Raw genomic sequence first — 22,556 nt, 5'->3', positions numbered from 1 at the left:
ATAACATTCTGTATTTAATTCTACAAGAACTGAATGAGTATAATGGTTCTTGATCGTAAATTGTACCGTCTAACTGCAAATCACTGTTTTTGGATATTTCTACATACATTTTTCCATATAAACTTCCAACGAGTTTAGCACCGCCCAAACGTTGACCGATTTGGCTGAAATTTTGTCCAGAGCATCAGGGCATCAAATAGAACCGAATAAGAGGGCGGCCCATCAAAAAATTTGAAAAAGTGTTTTTTGAGCCACCCTAGTGTAGGAATAATGGAATCTATCTGCTAAAGATGCTTTCGACCTTTTTTATGTGTTTTGCTCTTTACATTTTATCATACACGGGAAAGGTACCATCACCACTAGGTGAATTAATCCGAGTTTTTTACCCTTCTTTTGAAAGTGTCTATAGTTCCTAGAGAATTCAAACGCGGCACCTCTTACCGTTTATGTACTGTTAGTACATACTTTTTCCGCAAGACGACCACAGTTTTCGCTACATATCAATTGGGTTGGAAATGATCATGAAAAAGAAATTCAGAATGATGACAAATAATTAAGGTGGAAGGTTGAGAAGAACACCAACGAATCATTTTGATGCGTTTTGCTGCGATGACTATGACTGTAATTTACTGTGAATGTTCACAAATTTCGTCAATGAAACCAAAGGTTGTGTTGAACATGCGAATATTTAATTAAAGTGTGATAAAACAGTAACCTCCATTTTCACCATGTTCCTAACGTTGGCTAAAACAGCTGCTGTCAGAGAGCGAAATTCAATTACTAGTAGTCATCATACGGAACATTTACATCTACTGATTGACCTCTACCAATGCTCACAAATCACGAATCATTGTAGCAAATCAATCACCCTGATAGTCATATCGTTTCATGTAAACATTTCATTTCCTGGCACAGCACCAGCCTGTGTTTGAACTAATCCGCTTAAGAATCAGAGAACCAAAACCCCCACTTTTAGCTAAATCAATTTAGTTGGGCATCGGTCTCGCCCGTCAACATCAGCAATATTGTGGAGCACCATCAAAGAACGTGTCCATCTTGGTTCCGATGAAACTGTGATGCCCTATCCGATTAACCACATGATTCGGCCACTTGTTCAATCCCACCAGCCAGCACCGTGTCGATGTCGCCGTCAACATGATATGGGTCCAGTTTTCGGTAGTCCAACAGGCTATCAAACGGGCAGCACTACACACCTCATCGACTCGCTGCTCTGCTCTCATTCGCCATTGACTGGAAAGTGGGTCAATTTATGCAAATCGTGCCGGTACGCGCGGCGACCAACGTGCTAATCCCAGACCATCTCATTTGCATAATTTGAGGCAACGGCTGCGACGACGGAAGGCGCAACATCACACTCGGTCAACGTTGAACAATGTTTACACGCCATTACCTAGAACAAAAAAAAAGCTGTTGTGCACGGATTTTTGGGCTAGCCAGCATCCAGTATAACTTCTCATTGGAGTTACGTCTAGCTATGCCAGCTGTTTAAAAGTGCCACAAATATTTACAGTCCAATGAAGCACTCCACTAGACACTTCGAATTAATCAAAGTTCTTTCAACTTGAAGTAGAAAAATTAACAAATTTACATTTGATTTAAAATTTGTTATTTGCATGGAATTTAAATGGTTTCTAACATTTTTATTTATTCTTTCCATTTTTTCAGAATATCTATTTATCTGATATGTAAAAATATAATTAAACCATGGCACAATCTACTATTTTTATCAACGATAACCTAAATAATAAATTATTTATTACTATTTAGGTGCATTATTGAGCGAATATATTTGAGTATATATTTTTCGACCACAAGATATTCGTTCGAAAGAGTCCATTCTCACGATTCGTGGAAGGCAGAAGTGGTGTAACAACGGTCGCATCTGGTGACATGGTTGAGTGAATTTGTTGACAACAGGTTTCGGCTGACTTTTATGAAGCTGTGGAGCGGTTTTATTAAATTGGATTTCGGAAGATTCGAAATTTACAGCAGTTGACAAATTAATCATATCAAGTTTTCACCAAAAGACGAAATGATCAACGGAAAAGGTTTTTTTTCATTGAAGATTTAATTACATCATTATTACAATTTTTTAAGCTTGTTAAATGGAATGTCTTCACTAGTCGTATGACTAATTTGTATACTATTCCATTAAATTCCACTACTTTGAAATTTTTACATATACGTACTTTGACCTCAACAGTAAGGCCGTCTTAAGTATCTTTTATTTAACTCGATTCGTCGAGACACAAACGTCGAGTTTACAAACTGGTGAAATTTAAAGACATAGTACTTACTCGTCTTACAAGCGATTTAATTACATTCCAATACAGATTTACTGTTTTATAAACAATATTTTCTTGAAGGAAGTTAGTTTCCAATTTTGAGGGTTGACTGTCAACAATGCTACACATAAAGAAAAAAAAGTAGGGATTCCAAAATTTTCTAATTTAATTTATTCAAATACTAAATTGATTCAAATGAAAGTTTCTTCTCAAATTGAAGTTGTAATTTTTACAGTGAGAACTCTCAGTCGAGATCTGATTTCAAGTGGATGATGGAAAATCATGATGAAAGAGCTGATACACAGCATATTCTAGTGTAAAAATGGATATGTCCCCTTCTACGGGTTCCATGGTTCCATAGCATCTCATAGGTTCCAAAAGTGGCTAATGAGGTCGATAATGTATTTCAAGCGCATGATCATCTATTTGGTGAAAAATCACAACGTTGTACGACATATTTTGTTGTTAAAATAGATATGTCCCCTTCTACGGGTTGCTCAAGGGTACCTTGCAGGTTCCCGGAGTGGCCATTTTGGTCGGAGACTCTCTTATGGACCATATATCCCCGTTTTATAAGAATCTATAAAAAATACCCATCGAAAGACAGATATGGAGCTATTTTTATGCTCCCTTTATATGACCGACAAGGTCCCCGTAGAAGTTGTTTCCCGGTGGCCATTGTCTCTGGAACCAGCGTATCACCACATAGCCACAACATTGATAAGTTTATCTTTCGAACGATTTGTAAACTTTGTAATTCGGATATAATTTGTCTAGTCTTAGGACAGCAGGGACTATGTCCAAGGGCTTGATGATCCCTCCCCAGGCCATCTGCGAGTTGTGGGACTTGCCTAGGATGTGGTGGGGTTTGACAGTGGGCCCTGTTAAACCTCTATAAAAAGCTGCATGTATCCGCAAGAAGGCCCCACCAAAGCGACCGTGTGCCGCTCAAAGCGCACAAGCCCAAGTCCTGGTGTTAGGTGGGACGCTAAAAAGCCTTGACACGACGGCCCTTCCGACGAGACAGGAGGTTTGCGCAGGCCCAATAAGCCGCCTGTAAAACCAATAATTACGAACAATATAAGAGATGATGCGACTCGATATAATCGGCAAAGACCTAGGCGACGAATAAAGGATCACGATTGGAAGCTTGGAACATGGAACTGCAAGTCGCTAGGTTTCGCAGGTTGTTACAGGATAATCTACGATGAATTACATCCTCGTAACTTCGACGTCGTGGCGCTTGCTGGACCGAACAGAAAGTGTGGGAAAGCGGGCATCGAGCGGCTACCTTCTACCAAAGCTGTGGCACCACCAACAAGCTGGGAACCGGCTTCATAGTGCTGGGTAAGATGCGCCATCGTGTGATTGGGTGGCAGCCAATCAACGCAAGGATGTGCAAGCTGATGATTAAAGGCCGTTTCTTCAACTATAGTATCATCAGCGTGCACTGCCCACACGAAGGGAGATTCGACGACGAGAAAGAAGCGTTCTACGCACAGCTGGAGCAGACATACGATGGATGCCCACTGCTGGACGTCAAAATCGTCATCGGTAACATGAACGCATAGGTAGGAAGGGAGGAAATGTATAGACCGGTCATCGGACCGGATAGTCTGCACACCGTATCGAATTACAACGGCCAACGATGCATAAACTTCGCAGCCTCCCGCGGAATGGTAGTCCGAAGCACCTTTTTTCCCCGCAAAAATATCCACAAGGCCACATGGAGATCACCTAACCAAGAAACGGAAAATCAAATCGACCACGTTCTAATCGACGGTAAATTCTTCTCCGACATCACGAATGTCCGCACTTACCGCAGTGCGAATATTGAATCCGACCACTACCTCGTTGCAGTATGCCTGCGCTCAAAACTCTCGACGGTGTACAACACGCGTCGAAGTCGGACGCCGCGGCTTAACAAGAATATTAATTTCATCGATACAATTTAAAACTTAGTCAGAAACATTTGATATGAAAAAAAAAAGAAAAAAAAGAATGTGTGTTTCGATGGTTTTGTGGCACAGCAAGCGCTTTCCATTCCAGAGGTCAGTAGTTCGAATCTAGGTGAATCCAGCGAAATTTAGTTTTGCTTTGTGCGGAAGGCAAAACGATCGGCCGGTCGCCGTTATTTTGTTTTGCTTTGCGCGGGTGAGTAAATGAATCAAAAAGTGAAAGTGTGTTTCTTGTCCCGGCGATGGTGTGGGTCGCGCGGTCGTCGTCGTCAGCATCAACAGTACTCAGATGGAATTTTCTTGCGTGCCTCTACGATGGTGGCTATGGTGGTGTTTATCTCTGCTACGGTTGCGTATGAAGTGTCATCAGTGAAAGCAGCTCTTAAGCCATAATTTGAGGCGAGACGAATTTTGATCAAAGTTCATATTAATCGCTTGGTGATGGCCGGTCGTCGAAATTTGGTTTTGCTTTGTGCGGAAGGCAAAACGATCGGTCGGTCGCCGTAATTTTGTTCTGCTTTGCGCGGGTGAGTAAATGAATCAGAAAGTGAAAGTTGCAGACAGCGAGAGTATTATTTCCCATCCCACAGATCACATAACTTATCGAAGTGAATCCAGATAAATTATCCTTTGCAACTAAAACGATATCCTATCCCAAGACAATCGTGGAGATGCAGAGGTATATTCGGTCTCTAGTAGCAACGAGAGTCGGACTAACAATCCTTCCCTTCCTATATGACCGTAAGGACGTGGCCGGCGCCGTTATTTACTTTAGATATTTGAGCTCCCAAAACATGTACATTGAGAATGGGTAGCTAGTCCCAAGCCCCATTTATTGTGTTCTCTGTGCAATTTCGCAAGTTCTAGTCAATCACGGAGTAGCAACTACGAATTGTGTGGTCATAATGCTCATGCTCATGCTCAAAAAATAAAGAAAAAAAATAGATCAAGCCGCTTCAAGCGTACAGTGATATTTTAATTAAAATAAACTTAACATTTGTAATAAGCACAATATCATCGAAAAAAAACCTATGTTGTACACAACATGGACCAGCATACAATACTCAATGTCGTGTAAGTCCCGAAATGTCAAATTTGATACATGTGTTTTCCCACTGAAAAGTTTTCAGATTTTGATTGTAAGGCCTTATTCACTGAACCCTTGTTGGAGTTTGCTTTGCTGACGACTCTGTCCTGAACTTCCTTGCGGCAATGGGCACCCCACAGATTGTCGTGGTTCAAACGATCGAAAGCTTTTTCGTTGCCAATGAACACCATATGAAGGGACTCTTGGAGTTCGTTGACTTGCACCAGGATGGAGCGTGACAAAATGGTCCGGCGTGACAACATGATCTTCCGGGGCAAAATTGTGTCTGCTGCCGTGGAAAAGTTGTGTCTATTTTCTCATGTATCCGATTTAGAACACAGAACTGCACAGAACTTAGAGAACAATACATACAGTAACATGATGCCTCGTCAACTGTCGCACACAGTTAAATCCCCTTTCCCCGTTTCCCAGATGCTGCAAAAAAGTTGATTCAACATGTGTGTAGACAGCTGTTTCAATCTCCTGGAATGATGGTGTTGACGCGGGTAATGCGTCGCACCCATGCTGTCGCGTCTTTTACCGGCATACTCGGATTCATCCTTGCTCTACTCAGGCGTCGTGAGGTATCGTAGAGAAGGCGAATATCGCCAGTTTTTGCAGCCTCCTCCTCTTAGTCGGTCAGGGACTCCACCCACATTTAACTGCCTTAGCTGCTCTGGTTTTTGCCCACTCTATTGCGGCCTTCACTTCTCTACGCTCCTCAACAGTAACTGAAAACATGTACAGGAGTACAACTAGCAGACTCACCATCTGTTCATTGATTTCAAAGCAGTGTACGATCCAGTGAAAAGAAATGAGCTGTGGCAGATGATGTCTGAACATGGTTTTCCGGTGAAACTGATTATACTGATACATGGAACGCTTTAAAGCTCGAATTCAAGAATTCGGATTGGAAACGCAGTGTCAGCCTCGTTTGTGACCATAGATGGATTGAAACAGAGTGATGCAGTTTCGAATTTATTGTTTAACATTGCACTCGAGGGCGTGACAGACAATTTCTTCGTGGTTCAAATGCACAGTAGTTTCGTCGTTCAAATAAATTATTGCACTAAGGTGAAGATAAGAAAAAATTAAAAAGCAGAAAGACAGAAATTGTACGACCGTGATCAGTTTCAAATTCAATTTTATTGGCATATCGATCTCGATGGTACTCGTATAGTGGAAGGGAGTATGTGCGAAAGCAGATGGGAAAGAATGGAATCCCATGGGGTCTCCAGTTGCTTTGCAAGAAAAGGCGTAGGATTGCCAATCCAGAGATAGCTAGTTCGATTCCTGTTCCGGTCTAGGATGTTTTCAGGTTGGAAATATTTTCCACTGGGCACAGTGCATCCATTGTACTTGCCACACAATATGCATACTCATCATGTAATGGCGGGCATATAAAAGTTTTCAATTAATAACTGAGGAAATGCTAAAAGAATACTCAGTTGAAAAGCATGTAACCGTTTGGTTACAAATGGTAGATTTTTGTTTTGTATTTATGTTGTTTTGTCGGAACCTTCACGTTTCTCGTGTAAAAACAGCAGAGCTACCACAGAAGCGTTAGGGTTTGGTACCGCTGTAATGACATGAGAGTGCTATAAAATATCCAACATGGCATCATGCTTGGATAAATGCCATGTTGGATGAAAGCAAAATGCAAAATAGCGGGAGAATTATGAAGGGAATTTGTTTTAAAAGAGAAGCCATTGCCCAACTTCGGACTCTTTGATATCAGGCGTCCGTGTGCTGTAGACGTGTTTAAGTGCAGTGAGAACAGTGACCAACCCCCCCCCTTTTCCTAGCAGGAGCTAGATTACACATTGGGGGAAAGTGTTCAGGACCTCTTTTCCTACGTCTCTTTTCAAACTGCTTTCCGTCCAGCACACGGCTCGGCCCGCGAAGCCTTCAGGCTTCCGCGCCTAACCGTAAAAGACCGTGGATCCTCAAAGGAGGACCTATATCTCGGGCCGTAGGCTCTAACCGCAAAGGAGATTTCCCCTCTCGGCCGTCCAAGGTGGCTAAGCCACGGCCGGCCGATTGCGCCTACGAGGGAAGACGCCTGCCCACCATCGTCCAGCAACGCCCGCTGGTCCCGTCGGACGACGATCGTCCGCATAGCCGCTCGCCTCGCTATTCCGGGCGAGATTTCTGGTCACACAGCTCGACAGGGGTCGCTGTGTCGGCCTTTCTGCTCCCGTCACCAACAGAAGCAGCGGTATGTACCGGTACCAACGTTTAAAATAGGTCACACTTAACAAATTAACAAAAATTTATTACATAGAACAACACGTACACGCCACAATTAGGATTCAATAAATTATATACAAGAAAAGTGAAAGTTCTGTGTTGTTAGTTTTTGTTTACCGCGAAAAACCCTTGATTACCCAGTAGTTAGCCGACCCTGGGATTGCCGGAGAGTCTCTTGTGACCTGGTCTGGCCTGGCTATTGACATTGACGATCTAGTTTCAAGCAGGTCAAGTTCCAGTTTGAATGTAGAGCCATTTAAGAAGAAGGAGGAATTTGAAGGTTTCGCTAGGCTGCGACAAGTGTGAAAAAAGCTTTGAAAGGTGTTGAAGTATGCGAGGGCCATTTAGGAATAATTAAATTATTGAAATGTCCGTCTTTGTTGTACATCCTTTCTGGAGATGGCTCGGGCAGTAAATGAAAGTCACTGTAACCGAGACTTAAAAAAGAAGGCAACGATACGCATATTTATTATTCGGCTAATACTAAATTATTTTTTTTTTTTTTTTTTTGTGTCTTTATTAAGGAGACTTTCAGCCCGAGGCTGGCTCGTCTCCGTAATACTAAATTAGTTCTAGCGATCGATGTTCATCATTTAGAGATAACTTTCTAACTAACTTAGCGATAACTTTCGGCGTCCGTTCTTTCCCATCTGCTTTCGCACACACGCTGCTTTCTTCCACTATACGAGTAGCATCGAGACCGATGTGCCAATAAAATTGAGTTTGAAATCAGAAAGGATAAAAATGCTAGATTATCAAAGAAAAAAGCTGAACGCTGCCATATGTGAGCTATGATCTCATTTACAATCAGACAATAAGTCTGATCAGCCTGATTTTTTACATTAGACAGCACCGTTTTTTTAATTGCATAAGGGAAGGTTGATAGATTTGATTACCCCATGTTCTTCTGAGAATCAAAGCAGTTTGTTCTAGCGTGGTAAAACGCCACAAAAGAATAATTTGTGTCAAACTTAGTTAAGAGGGAGAACGGTACCGACATTAATAATATTATAACTACTTACCAGATATTGTTCTAAATTGCCTTTCGATTGTGGAATCTGAAATGAGAAAAACGATTACAGATTTAGTTTCGAAATTCATAATATATTAAACATTTTGAAACACATTTGTTAAGTTATATGGTCGACTTTAACAGTTTCCATTAGAAAGGCAACTACCTAAGCAATCCAACTAAAACCCAGGGTGGATCCAATTTCAATTTGACATATTCCAAATAAAAACAATGTATATAGCGTAATGTTGTATAACTGATTGATCATAACGTATAAAACATATGAATGAAATAAAGATGTGGATTAATTTAAGTGGACGCTATTTCCTTTTTTCTCTCACATAAACATAAACATAGATATGTTTAATTTTGTATTACAAATTTGTCAAAAGCTAGATTAAATTGTTCTTAATCTAATGATCTACCACGCGTCTCCATTTGTAAATCGATTAAAATGATGTCCTGTTTTGGAATAGCGACACCATGATTTGTCGCCCGTACTTACGCACCTTCTTGAGGTGTCATCCATCAAAACGACGTCGCTGTTATCGACGGCCAATTGTTCCCTACCCAACAGGGATTTCCTTCTCCTCAACAACAAATCTCTCTTGAGCGACTCTAAATGGCTCCGGTTGAATGACAATGCGTCGGATCTGTGCGCTGCTCTGTTAGCAGGCAAACTATTTGCTGTTCTGGCGGGATCCAAAGTTTCGCCTAAGCAACGAAGTAAGGCGCCATGCGAAGAGCCTAGTTGGTAAAAATAGTAGAAGCAGAAGTATTAGAACGTTAGAGGCGCTGTTATCCCATACAGCATGATCAACATGATTCAACTATAGTAACCCGGATATTGCATGAAGCGTTTGATCGGTACCTTGAATGTCAAATTTATTGTTTTGGCTAAATATAAAAATTGAGACATTTGATACATAAAGTACCGTCTTGAACGAAACATGTTGATCACAAGATTTGAAGCGCCATTAGCAATCTAATACTTATGCATCTACTGTAAAAACAGATTCACCATTTGTATTGTGCAACACGAACACAAAAGTCGTCTGCTCCACAATGGCAGGCCAACGAGCGGTGGGTGCTTTTCTAGCCGGGCATGAATTTTAAACTTATGAACCTTACGGCGATGACATACTGAAGCGTCGAGCGATGCGAAGCGCGTCCAAGCACTCGTAAAGAAACGTATCATCAATCAAGCGTTTGCACGTAGAGAAGGCTTCCATCAATATGATGGACCTGCGGAAGGCCAGGGTAATTTTCGGTATCATTGTTAAGGGGGAGCGGTACCGGCCAAAAAATGCGATGTGACGCAGTGCACCAACTGCGACGCATTTGGTCATGAAACATGAACTGACACGACACATGACATCTCCTTGTGGAAAATCTGATGGAAGCCACGCATGAAATCCGTGTTGTGTGGTATAACAATACCACGGTAGACGGTTGTTTGGTATAACAATACCGGAGTCCGGCATGCCTCAGTTGTTGTACCCAGTGAGACTTCGTGTGTATCAATAGTGGTCACGCCGACGTTACAAGTATTCATCAACCGATGTCTACGTTTTAGAATTTGGGCCTGGTAGCTTTACAACTGGCTCTCGAATGCTGAGCTCCATCGACGATGCCATAAAAAACCGATATCAACAGAATTTTGAGATGGTAAATAGTTGTTGATCGGCCACACATTACGAAAGAGCAGAGACGGAATCTGCCAGCAAGCGACTCAGACTCAGGGGCTCATGGCGACGAAACATAAAAAAAATAAGGAAAGTCGTTAGAATCTGATCTGGAGGTTAAGGCTAAAGCGATTAGTCGCCCAGGATGGCGATCTTTCATGTTGGCCCTAAACCCAACCAGCGGATAGCAGATTTTAATACAGTTCTGCATAAGAATTTTACAGAAACTGTATAATTTTTTGACACATACAATTTTAGATAATTTCAATAGAATTGAAATCTCACAACTTTGCATTACACTGGATTTTGTTTTTACGCGATTTACATTTTCTCAATTTTCCACTCATCCTAAATGTTTAACGTATATTAATTATCATGTGATTTTTCTTTGATTTATTCTGGATTTTTTGAAACATGTTGCGAAGAGTTTGGTGGCAAATTGAAGTCACACGATCAAAAATACGAGTGAAAAAAAATCGTGTAAAAACAAAATCCTGTGTATTTTGCTAAGATTTAATACAAGAATCATAAGATTTGTTTTTTTTTTGTGTTTGGGACACATGATTGAGTAAGTGAGCCACGCATCGAAGGATTGCTCCCACATAGAAGAGGAATCATAGCCTATGTACGTTAAGTGCGGCTCCAATCACGAAGGTTGCAAAGAACGAAAATTGCGCTACATGAGAGTTTATGTAGGAGGAGAAATACAATTTACGTAGTTTTTCAAGAGTATTGTACCTCGATGTACTACGGGTGGGTGCACTTAGGATCCACCGGTCAGCCACGCCTGGGCGGCTGACTTCCTAGCCATCCTTAAGTCTTAAGCAGATATGGAGTTTCCTGCTAAATTATAGGCGCTGAAGGCTCTATGGGTCATCTAAAAGCAAATTATAGTCGTTCCAGTTTCCTGCTAAATTATAGGCGTTGAAGGCTCTATGGGTCATCTAAAAGCAAATTATAGTCGTTCCATACTCTTCCGACCATCACTCATAAGCATTAACAAAAATAGTCAGACCGCATCGTGCTTTCGTGCTGTGCGGTTCTTTCTCTCTTTGCGGAAGGAAGTTTTTAATACTACCCGAAGCTATTTTAATTTCAACGGTGCTTCTTAGCGCTATTTGTACCCACTGATCCCGTTACGATCTTTGCAAGGACCCGTGCCTTCGTTTTACGTTTGACCCGTTTGCGGAAGTAAAATTCCGACAAGCGGTGGTAATCCTGCAGGGACACCGTTCTGGGAAAAAACCTCTTAGAAGGTCACGTCTCCACGCTCAGCCATGAGCATTAATAAAAACAAGAGGAAGGGGGAGTCTCTGAATTCTCCACTTCCTTCAAAAAAACAAGGTTTCAAGACCGTCCTGCCAAAGCGCGGAAAAAATAGAAGGAAGCTGGAGAATTCAGATACTCCTTCTAACTCTAATATCGGAAATAATTCTTCTCCAATCGAACTGAGCAATCAGTTCGATTTGATTAATGATGAAATTGAGCAAATCGAATCTACCTCTAGCCCAGGCGATTCGATTCATGCGAAAAAGCAAAGGATTCCGCCAATTGTGGTATCTGTTGCCGAGTTTTCTGGCTTCCGGAATGAGATTTTGAGTAACCTTCAGGGGATCAAGGTTTCATTTCAGATTGCTAGGAAGGGTGACTGCCGCGTTTTGCCAGGGTCCTTTGACGATCGCAAACGTCTTCTTCACTATTTAACTGAGAAGCGCCATAAATTCTTCACATACGACGACAAAACTGAGCGATTGTTCAAAGTCGTCTTGAAAGGTCTCCCCAGTGATGACAAATCACTGGGTGAGATTAAAATTGAAATTTCTCCATTGCTTGGATTTTCACCAGTCCAAGTAATTAAGATGAAAAAGAAATCCCATTCTGGTACTTCCCAGAGGGGCATTTCTCAAGAATTTTATTTAGTTCATTTTAACAAAAGTGAACTAAATAATATGAAAAGTTTGGAAAAGGCCTGTATTATGTCCCATGTCCGTGTTACATGGGAACATTTCCGCAGGCCTGGGAGAAATTTCTAAAACCCCACCCAGTGCCATAAATGCCAAAAGTGGGATCATGGGACCAAACATTGTCACATGGAATGGATGCTAAATGCATGATTTGTGGTGGAACCTCTCACGCCAAGGACGCATGTCCTGTGAGAGAAGATTCCAATAAATTTAAGTGCGCAAACTGTGGGGGCAATCATAAATCCAATTTCTGGGAATGCCCTTCACGCAAAAAAGTTTTGAATTCCCGTGCAAAATTGATGACGGGAAATTCCAATCGGATCCCAGATTCGACGGGTAGAAATTTTTCAAACGCTCAAATTTCGAAACCGGTTACCGGTCGAGCAATTCATACCCACCACAATTCACAAACAAATTTTGCCGCTCGTCAACGGGTAGCAAGCACTTCAGTAAATTCCAATTTATGTATGCAAACATCGCTGCTGGTAGACCAAATTTCTCTTCTCAAAATGAGGTTTATACCCATGTCCCAACGGAAAATAACGGTCATGTTGCCGATTCAGGTAGCATGACTGCTTTGATTTGATTTTTAACTGAACAATTGCATCACATGATTGATGCAATGTTCAAAGCAAATACCATTCCTGAAGCTGTTCAGGTTGGTATAAAGTACACACAAAAAATTGTTATCGGACTCCGTTTCAATGGATCCAAATAATTGTGTGAAAGTTCTAAATTGGAATGCCCGCTCTCTAAAGGGTAAGGAAGATGAATTATTCAACTTCCTTTCAGTTCATAATGTGCATATTGCCATTATAACTGAAACGTATTTAAAACCAGGACTCTCCATTAAAAGAGATCCAAACTATTTTATCTACAGAAATGATCGTCTTGACAGCGCCTGTGGTGGGGTCGCCATTGTCATTAATAGACGTATCAAACATAAATTATTTTCTTCGTTTGAAACCAAAGTTTTTGAAACCTTGGGAGTTTCTGTTGAAACAAATTTTGGACAATTTTTCTTCATTGCAGCCTACTTGCCTTTTCAATGCAATGGGCAGCAAAAGAATTTGTTGAAAGCTGATCTTCAAATTCTGACTCGCAACAAATCAAAATTCTTCGTAATTGGTGACTTCAATGCCAAACACCGTTCATGGAATAATGCTCAAAGCAATTCCAATGGCAAAATTTTATTTGAAGATTGTTCTGCGGGATATTATACTGATCAATATCCCATTGGCCCTACTTGTTTTTCTTCCAGTCGAAATCCTTCTACAATTGATTTAGTTTTAACGGATTCAAGTCAGCTGTGTGGCCAATTGGTAACTCATGCTGACTTTGACTCTGATCACCTTCCTGTGACATTTGAAATCGCACAAGAAGCCATTTATAATCCAATCAGCTCTACTTTTAATTATCATAGAGCTGATTGGGATTTATATAAAACGTATATCGATAGGAATTTTGATGTTGATATTCCTCTCGATACCAAAAGTGATATTGATAATGCTCTCGTATCTTTGACAAATTTAATTGTCGAAGCCAGAGGCATTGCAATTCCGAAATGTGAAGTTAAATTCAACTCCATTATTATTGACGACGATCTTCAGCTACTGATCCGTCTTAAAAATGTGAGAAGAAGGCAATACCAAAGAACTCGCGATCCCGCGTTGAAAGTTATTTGGCGAGATTTGCAAAATGAAATTAAAAAACGTTTCGCTATTCTGAGAAATACCAACTTTGAGAATAATGTCTCGAAGTTGGATCCCAGTTCGAAACCCTTTTGGAAATTAACAAAAAATCTTAAAAAGCCTCAAAAGCCAATTCCAGCGCTTAAAAATAAAATTTTATTAACAAATGGCGAAAAGGCTCAAAAACTTGCTCAGCAGTTCGAGAGTGCCCATAATTTTAGTCTAGGTCTCACTAGTCCAATTGAGGATCAGGTTACACGGAGCTTCGAAGACATTCTCAATCAAGAGAATGTTTTTGACCCTTCGTTGGGAACCAATTTGGATGAAGTGAGATCTATTACTAGAAAATTTAAAAATATGAAAGCCCCGGGTGATGATGGTATTTTCTACATACTTACAGTCACTCTCAAAATTGAGCGTACAGCATGGGTTAGTTGACTACATTCGAAAATTTCAAAGGAAATTAAATGGTTAGCTCGGTTGTTTTTAATGCATTTCAATATTCATCCCTTCCTTCAATGTATGCGCACATAAAATTGTTGAAATTTTTCTTTAAAGTTCATTTATTTGAAAATAATCTCAAAATACGCCTATTAGATGTGACAAAATTGAGCGTACAGCTAACGTTTTTCTATAAAATTTCTTATTATAAACACGATTAATGTATTTTAATATTGTTTTTTCATGATTTTATTTATAATAATAAACATCCGCTACTTAAACATTCAATGTTTTGAAATTAAACCATGTTTTGGTCAAAATGGCGAACAAGTGAGAGGTAAGAACATTGCTATTTAACAATTCAATGCCTGTGGGCAAAATAAATGCTTTAATTTGTATGTTTCACCGGTATCGTATCTTATATATGATAGATAATCGAAATCGAGCGAGACATACGATTAATTTGTCAAAATTCAGTCGGTAACTGATGAAAACAGATGTAAACATACAGATAAAACGACAAATGTCAGCAATGACATAATTCAAATTTAGTATATTTTTAACTTAAATTTGTTTTAAAGCTCGATTATTGTCTCAGGTCTATCATTAAGAGTAATATTATTGAATCCAATCATTCACAGTCAAATTCTAAAAGTAGAAGGTGCATGTTAAGGTACCGAACATAAAAACAGCTTTTCAATCCCGTAGAGCACTTCTGAGTGAATATTGTAAAGATAGCCTAAAATCGTATTTTCATAATTAAATTTGGATTGAACACCACGGTCTGTTACCATAAGGGATACAATTGGATGACTTCCATGTGGCGAGTAAAAATAAACTTTTTTAAGCGTTCGGCAGCTTATTTAATGATATTTTGGTGAATTTAAATGATTCAACCAAATTTGTTCCTACGGTGATTGAGTCTTCAAATATAAAATGACATCTTATAATGTATCCGTGTGCTGCTCTTTTATTAATATTATTATTAATGAGTGTCCTGAGCTTATAAGCAACCTAAACATTGACTTTCAAATAAAGTTATACTTAATTTGAAATATGCCGTTCCCAATATTTGTCGTTTTCTTTGTATGTTTACATCTGTTTTCATCATTTACCGACTGAATTTTCCCAAATTTATCGTATGTCTCGCTCGATTTCAAATATCTATCATATATAAGACACGATGGCGGTGAAATCCATATATTAAAGCATCTATTTTGCCCAGTAGCATTGAATTGTTAAATAACATTGTTTATACATCTCACTTGTTCGCCATTTTGATTAAAACATGGCTTAATTTCAAAACATTGAATGTTTAAGTAGTGGATGTTTATTATTATAAATATAATCATGAAAAAACAATATTAAAATACATTAATCGTGTTTATAATAAGAAATTTTATAGAAAAACATTAGCTGTACGCTCAATTTTGTCACATCTAATAGGCGTATTTTGAGATTATTTTCAAATAAATGAACTTTAGAGAAAAAATTTCAACAATTTTATGTACGCATACATTGAAGGAAGGGATGAATATTGAAATGCATTAAAAACAACCGAGCCAACAATTAAATTTCCTTTGGAATTTTCGAATATATTCATCTAATACATGCTGTACGCTCAATTTTGAGAGTAACTGTATCAAAAAACTTCCTGAGAGCTCTTTATCCTTTTTGGTTAATTTATTTAACAAATGTTTTCAATTGGCATACTTTCCAGATAAATGGAAAAACGCCAAAGTTGTTCCAATTTTGAAGCCGGACAAAAATCCAGCTGAGGCTTCTAGTTATCGCCCAATCAGTTTGCTTTCTTCAATAAGCAAACTGTTTGAAATGATTATCTTATATATAAAAATAAAATGGTCTGTGTTCGTATCCGCATAACTCGAAAACGGCTGAATGGATTTTTTTTCATTTCTTCAGCAGAAACATTCGTTATAGTTTCCGACGGGTTTATATGATATTTGCCCATGCGAAAATCACGAGTAAGGTTGAGTAAATCGTGAAAAACTAAAACTAAGATTTGTATGGAAATTTCCCATGGGCAGTTCACAACGCGCATTTTCGCCTACTACGCAGGACAACGTCTGCCGGGTCGACTAGTTTTAAATAGAATGATGGTTCATATTAATGACAATTCTATTTTTGCTGATGAGCAATTTGGTTTTCGCCATGGGCATTCAACCACTCATCAGTTATTAAGAGTTACGAACTTAATTCGGCTCAACAAATCTGAAGGATATTCGACTGGAGTTGCTCTTCTTGATATAGAGAAAGCATTTGACAGTGTTTGGCATGAAGGTTTGATTGTAAAATTGATGAATTTTAATTTTCCTCTATACATCATTAAACTGATCCAAAATTATTTATCAGATCGCTCACTGCAGGTAAACTATCAGAATACTAAATCTGATAGATTACCTGTAAGGGCTGGTGTCCCCCAAGGCAGCATACTGGGGCCCATATTGTATAACATTTTTACTTCTGACTTACCTGATTTACCACCAGGGTGTCAAAAATCTTTGTTTGCAGATGACACGGGCCTTTCAGCCAAAGGGCGAAGCCTTCGTGTCATTTGTAGTAGATTGCAAAAAAGTTTGGATATTTTCTCCACTTACTTGCAAAAATGGAAAATTTCCCCGAATGCTTCCAAAACTCAGCTTATAATTTTCCCACATAAGCCGAGAGCTTCTTATTTGAAACCTTCTAGCAGACATATTGTCACTATGAATGGCTAGCGAAGCTAAATATTTAGGACTTCTGCTAGATCAAAAATTAACTTTTAAAAATCACATTGAAGGCCTTCAAGCCAAATGTAACAAATATATTAAGTGCCTATATCCACTTATAAACAGAAAATCAAAACTTTGTCTTAAGAACAAACTTTTGATTTACAAACAAATTTTAGACCTGCCATGTTGTATGCTGTGCCAATATGGACTAGTTGCTGCAATACCAGAAAGAAGGCACTCCAGAGGATTCAAAATAAAATTTTGAAATTGATTCTGAAGTTGCCTCCGTGGTATAAATACCAATGAACTTCATAGAATTTCTAATATTGAGACATTGCAACAAATGTCCAACAAAATAATTTCCAATTTTAGACAAAAATCGTTGCAATCTTCTATTGCAACGATTAACTCCTTATACCCTTAGTATAAAATAGGTTAAGTTTAGTTTAAGTTGAAAACATTGTAATTCCTACATGGTTCAATTCAACCAGAGGAAAAATTCTAACTGCCAGAGGCAATTGAAATGTATTAATAATAACTACAAATATAACATAGCAAATAAGGATGATAGTGTTAAGAAAACACGGAACACCTAGTCTAAGAGATGAATGCATGTATTAGATAATTAGCAAATAAAATTATTTTACAATGTTATGAAAACTCATATGTGAATATGTACGTTATGTGGAAGATATTGATTTGGAAAATGTATTGGAGGTAACCACTTTCCCTTCGATGGGACTCGAACCCATGACCCTACAGTACATAACGTACATATTCACATATGAGTTTTCATAACATTGTAAATTAACGTCCAAGTCGGGTGGTTTAATCCCCGGAAATAGGCAATTACCTTTGATTGAACTGAAATAAAATTAGATAAAAAAAAAAAAAAAAAAAAAAATGGTAAGAACTAGAGCACAGTGTGGTAAATCTTACTCCGTAATGCACCGGTAAAGTGTCTACCCAGCATTACAGGCTCCGTTAACTGCCTGGCTAATTGTTTCACCCCCCAGGCCATTCATTCTCTCGGCACGGGTCGCCTGACACCTTGGGATTCGGGGTTAGGGACGTCATATTGTCAGCTTCAATGTTGTACCGAGCCTGGTGATATGACCGGATTTACACCGTTACGCACTACTTCAGAGTATCCATATCCCAGCGTAACGGGTCAGATAGGAACCTGATGTTGAAGGTATTTTTTAGTTTCAGTTTAAGAGTGTTAGATAAGGATTTCAAATTGCATTACATTAAGGACAATCCTTACGGAATACAAATTAAAAAGTCCTTGCGTTTTCAAGGGCATACCACTCAATTCGCGAAGTCGAAGCAAAATTCTTCACACAACCAATGACAGTTCTTTATAGGTTTTTACAGTAGAGCAACAGAGAGAAGGAGATGGCGGCCATGTTTCCCTCAAACTTTGACAGATAGCAATGGAGTTTCCCATAGGAGGGAAGAGCAGAATTGTCTTCGACTTCGCGAATACGAAAGAAACGCACAACTGTCATTTTTATTATTCCAGCTTTGCTACGTCGCAGCATGCGTGAAATAAAAAAAACGACAGTTGTACGTTACTTCTGCATCGTGTGGTGCGCCCTTTTGAATTTGTATTCCGTGATGATTGTCCTTAACGTTTGCATTAAAAAAAAGGACAAAAATTACCGATTTTTCTATTACCTTCACCCAGTCTTCAAAGAGCATCCTCTTTTGAGAATGATTCGCAAAAGCATGCTTTGAAAAAATGATTCAAATTGGGATAAATTTGCATCCACGGTGTCAATTGCTCCTTTGCAGACTTGATTGGAAATATCGCATCATTGATTCAAATCATTTCAGGCGATAATCTACCGAATTGTGAAATGAAGCATCAAATTTCCCTTTGAAAGCTTGGAACTCAAAGGTGGCTATGTGGTTATATGGCTAGTGGTGTCAGAATTCAATTGTGTCAATCTCTTGAGTAAGAGCTTGATTCTCCCGTCGAACTTTCTCGTTTTTTATACTTTATTATATGGATATGAATCGAGTGTTAGGACACACATGGTTATGCTGTGTCGAATGAGGGTATGATTATTATGACGAACAAAAATTTCTAGCTGACTTCTAGCTTCTAGCTTACGCAAATTCATGAAAAACGGGATAGTTCGAGTGGAAAGTAATGGAATGGAATTATGTTTGACTGGTTTGAAATGCTAGTCGGCACCTGATGTACTAAATATGTTTATATTCTGGAAAATACTATCGGAAGCACCAGCAGAACATATGGAAGCGTCATATAATGTAAAATAAGTACACCCAACCGGCGGTTGTTAGATTTTCCAACAATTCTGTATAAGAATCTATCAAAACCTGTATAAAAACTGGGCATATGCGAAATTGTTAGATTCTTATGCGAAAAATGTAAGCTATCAAACAAATATTGTTAGAAAAGCTTACAAAATTGTTAGATTCTTATACAATACTTGTATAAGAATCTAACATTTTCGCATATGCCCAGTTCTTATACAGGTTTTGGTAGATTCTTATACAGAATTGTTAGAAAATCTAACATCCACCGGTTGGGTGTAGGTAAATTCATTTCTCAACACAATTGATTGAAGTTTTGATCTTCGAACTTCTCACTTTGCTTCTTCAGCCGTATGAGTTTCAAATGTTATTCCTATTACAAAAGCAAAATATGACACAACAGCCAGTTGCTAACAACAATCGTCTTCGCGGCGTAACAACGAAGTGGAAAGCAAACTGGTTACTAATAATACGCACCACGTGTTTGCCTTTGCCTAGAATCCAATGAAAGGATTCAAATCAATGATGCAGTATTTTCCAAAATGATGCAAATGCATCAAAGCAATGATCACTTGACAAATAGGGAGCATTAATTCTCCTGCTCCTTGGATTTTGCATCAATGCAACGAATTGCAAAGGAAAGAGCCCCGCACATAGCATACGTTTGCGTTGCGTTTGACAGTTTTCCCATGGGAAATGTGTCAAACGCAACGCAAACGTATCCTATGTGCGGGGCTCTGAACTTTTGAAGACTGCCTTCACCTGCACTGTCGAAACTACCCATGCAGCATCAATCATAGTGACCCATGAGTCATTAGACAAAATTTGACAGCTCTATCAGTCGAACAATAACCGTGATAACAAAAACAGTGAAGCATCTCTCACGGAGATTTTCGTTTACCCATTAAAGGGTACTTTTTTGTGATATCTCTTTCTTCTGCAGAAAAATTTACCCATTTTTTTGAAGTTCTTTCAAAAATGGGTATTTTTCCGCAGGCAGAAAGAGATAGTATATAAAAGTACCCATTAATGGGTAAATTGAGTTTCTCCGTGCTGTTCAGAAGTAGAGGAACGGTTCGGCACTTCATCTCATAGCTCCTATTTCCATCCCGTCAAAAACAAAGCAATGAAAAGGAATTTGATTTGCTTTTTATTATTGTGATTTTTTTTTCAGCAGTGAGCACGCATTTTAGCAAAAAGAAGCAACAAGATTGGTGCTGTATTTCTCTGTTTCGCGATGATATATGTTCAGTGAGATGGAAAATGGAGCAGTTCCCCTATGTGCGTTCAAAGAACGGCACTACGCTGCGTCGAAAACGGACATCGTGCGGTACTTTGTGGACGCCAGTTACGCCCGTTCCGGCCTCTACAATATCTGGGCATTATTAGACAACAACCAGTGCATCAAAACAAAGCTTGGTTCCGAACGGCCGACGACCCTGAACGACAAGAAGCTCCAAAGGGAAAAGTTGCTACATTGCTGCGTGCGGTCACCACCCGAAGAAAGCCCATTTTTTAATGCAAACGTTTATTTCAAAAACAATCTGTGCTCCATAAAGCCAAAATGTATAAATATGATATGTAATAAAATAATGTAAATAAGAATTTTCATATCAATATGGAACAGTTATGCTTGCGGCAGCAGAATACATTGAAACGATTTATTAGATCAGAATCAATTAGAAAACACAATAGAAAACCTACAAATATCAACGAAAAAATCTTTCTATCGTGCTTTCTATCCAACCATAAAATTAAATTTAGTCTGCATTCGAGTTTACGTTTTTCTACGTGCTTCCGTTCCGCCGAACAGTCCATCTCCTCATGGACGCTAATTACTACAAACAACTGCGCTATCAACAAACAAATTGATGCACCATAATGGTTAACCGGATGAAACTACCACAGATTACACATCGCTTGGGTTTGCCAGTCAATTGCTATCTGTCTGTAAATAGCCGAATGATTCACACCTGGGCTGGATTTCACACAGTAGTGGTCCGGTCACAGCTGATTCGTTTTGTCGGCAAACGGCCAGTACTGGTGAATAGAAGCTGTCACACTGATGATGATAATCAGTTAGCTAATATGCAGCGTATTAACATTTACGATCAGATGTTTGCCTGCTTTGTCAACTCATTAGAAACGAGATGATGAATGATCTTGTTTAATGGCTCGCTAAACGAAAATAATTTATCATGACGGCACGATACACAGCAGCGTCGTTGTCGTCGCATCATTTTAGTTAGATATCTTATAAATTAAATATTTGAAGAACGAATCAACAAATCTTAATTAGAGTTTTTGGGAAGCTTCAAATTTTAAAACCATCACATCTATTCGCTCTCACTTCGTTCTAGCGATCAAACCTCAACTCATATATGTGTATAATGTCTTTGTATCGTGTTTAAAATGGAGAATTTATGCACCCCTTTTTTGGAACACTGTCTTCCGAAGAAATTTGAAGAAAAAACTTTTCTTTTCAAGTTTCTGATATGCTTCGGGTGCTCCACAACTGCTTCATCGTCATCGTCCCTTTCTTCAGTAAGACAAAAGTTAGCGAACAAACTAAACTCCAACCAGACATTTTTGCAATTGGTTGATCCACACCAAAGTACCATATCCCATAGCGTTGGAGCGCAAGTATTTCTCGGTACGAAGGTGATGACGCACGGTGATAGCGGAGGATAGTTTTTCACGTGCTTCGAGTTGGTATGTACTTTACCCACTAGGAGCTGGTGGAGAACTATCGTTATACACGTAAGGAAAAAACATTCTTCAATTGCCAAATTACAAAGAATTTCGAAGCTATTAATTTTGACAGTTTTCGCAACAATCAAGTTCATGAAAGTTTTCTGTTTTAAAACACCAATTATATAAAAAATTTCCTCACGTGTGTTTCCTTTCTGGAAAGACACCGGATGCATATCCATAATTCATTGTTCTCACCCTGTGGCACGGTAGACAGAGGACCACATTACATTCAACGCTGAGGATTGAGGTAAAACCAAAGAAAAATCCCCGCGCAGATTAGGGAGAGACATGCTCAAAATTGGTATCGTTTGTCAACTCTCTCAACTCGTTATGACGAAGTTGGCCAAGCACGAGATGTTGATGGGCAAAATGCAAGCTCGAATGTTATGA

At 39.1% G+C, this 22,556-nt stretch overlaps 1 protein-coding gene across 7 annotated transcripts in view; it reads right to left on the bottom strand.

Annotated features, from left to right (window-relative positions):
• LOC134227975 (solute carrier family 12 member 1) overlaps window positions 1–22,556 on the bottom strand; it is a 167,803-nt gene that overhangs the window by 92,496 nt on the left and 52,751 nt on the right. For all 7 annotated transcript variants that reach the window (XM_062709698.1, XM_062709695.1, XM_062709694.1 and 4 more), the window contains exon 3: window positions 8,624–8,659. The gene's annotated coding sequence lies outside the window, so the exon portion shown is untranslated. The remainder of the gene's footprint in view (window positions 1–8,623; window positions 8,660–22,556) is intronic.

This window comes from Armigeres subalbatus, chromosome 3 (assembly GCF_024139115.2).
Source record: "Armigeres subalbatus isolate Guangzhou_Male chromosome 3, GZ_Asu_2, whole genome shotgun sequence".
Taxonomy (NCBI): Eukaryota; Metazoa; Arthropoda; class Insecta; order Diptera; family Culicidae; genus Armigeres; species Armigeres subalbatus.
The sequence above is the reverse complement of the archived record's forward strand: the minus strand, read 5'-3'. Positions and strand labels throughout refer to the sequence as shown.